This window comes from Nannospalax galili, unplaced genomic scaffold (genome assembly GCF_000622305.1).
Source record: "Nannospalax galili isolate Female #2095 unplaced genomic scaffold, S.galili_v1.0 scaffold49, whole genome shotgun sequence".
NCBI classification, from domain to species: Eukaryota; Metazoa; Chordata; class Mammalia; order Rodentia; family Spalacidae; genus Nannospalax; species Nannospalax galili.
The window spans coordinates 409,459-411,145 of NW_008359444.1; positions in this window are offsets into that span (position 1 = coordinate 409,459).

Here is a 1,687-nt window from a genome sequence, read left to right on the forward strand (position 1 = left end):
AAGATGGGTTGGCTCCTCTTGTCCAAGAGGGTACTGAAAAAAGCATCTTTCAAATCCAGGATGGTATAAATTGTCCTGTCAGGAGCCAGGGCACTCAGGAGGGTGTAAGAGTTAGGCACAGTGGGGTGTATGTATGCCCATGACTCTCTTATTCACCTCTCTCAGATCCTGCATGGGTCTATAGTCATTAGTCCCTGGTTTCTTCATGGGGAGTAGGGGGTTGTTCCAAGGGGATTGACAGGGGACTAAGATGCCAGATTCCCAAAATCTTTTTAGGTGAACCCGCACAAGGCTCGTGCTTCAAAGGATATCGGGTATTGTCGTACCCAGACTGGGCTAGAAGTAGCTCCCAGAGAGACCATCATGGGTGGTCGGTGGGCTGCAAATCCTGGGGGGTTTCCCTCAGCCCAGACCTGAGGGATCTCCTGGATCAATTTAGCAGTTAGGGATAGCAATTGGTCCAGAGGGGGCCCTTCATGAAGACGGTGTTTGCCCTCAGGCCACAAAGTGAGACAAATCCAGTGGTCTCTACATTGACCTTATCTTTGTCAAAATGGATTGAGGCACCGAGTTTACTTAGCAAGTCTTGGCCCAGCAGCAGGTAGGGAGAGTCAGGGATAACCATGAAGGACTGTTGGAGCCTCCCCATGCCCAAGTCAACAGTCTTTTGGTGGTCCAAGGGTAAGTACGGCCACCCGTGACCCGTTGAATAAAAGTTTGTTGTCCTGTCAGGGGCCCAAGGGGGGGGTCTCTTCAGAACCGAAAAGGTGGTATCAGTATCAACCAGAAAGACAATAGCCCCACCACACACACACCTTCAGGGTTAGCTGGGGCTCAGGGAGGGGAGACGAGCCCTGACCCCCTCAAACTTTTAACTCAAGTACCTTTTGAGTTCCCTCGCATTTCCAAGGACAATCTCTTATCCAATGTCCTATCTCCTTACAGTAGGCACATTGATCTCTCTTTAGGGGGCCAGCCCGAGGGCCTGGTCCCCTCTGCCAATTTTGATCTCTGGATGGATCTCTTCTGGGGGGTGTTCACCTTCTCCTAGAGCCAAAGCCCATGCCAGTTTTCGATTGTGACGTTCCTCATGTTCCTCCTGGGTCTCATGGTTATTGAAGACTTTTGGGGCTATTTCAAGTAATTCAGAGAGACTCTTACCTTTGAAGCCTTCCAAATTTTGCAATTTCTTCTGGATATCAGGAGTAGACTGGGTCACAAAGGTGATGTTTATTGCTCATTGATTTTCTGATGCCTCAGGATCAATAGAAGTGTAAGCCCTGTAGGCCTCCATAAGCCTCTCCAGGAACTGTGTTGGAGCCTCTGTCTGTCCCTGAAAAACCTGACTTTTGACAAATTTGTAGGCTTTTTTAGAAGGACCCTGGAGACCCCCATAAGAATCTGGTGGTAGAGTTTGAGTGACTTCCTACCTGCAGGAGTGTTGGGACCCCAATCTGGGTGGTGGCGAGGGAAAATTTCCTCAATCACCTCAGGATCCTCAGTAAATCAACCATTTTCAGCTGGTACCCATTTCTGGGCCTCAGAGAGGATCCGGGTGCGTTCCTCAGTGGTGAAGAGGTTGAGAAGGAGTTGTTGGACTGGTGGCTCCAAGAGTTCTGTGGTTCTTGGCAAGAGTGCTGTTTGACAAAGTTCCAGCTGAAAGCTGATGACCTCTACTCTTTTGGTG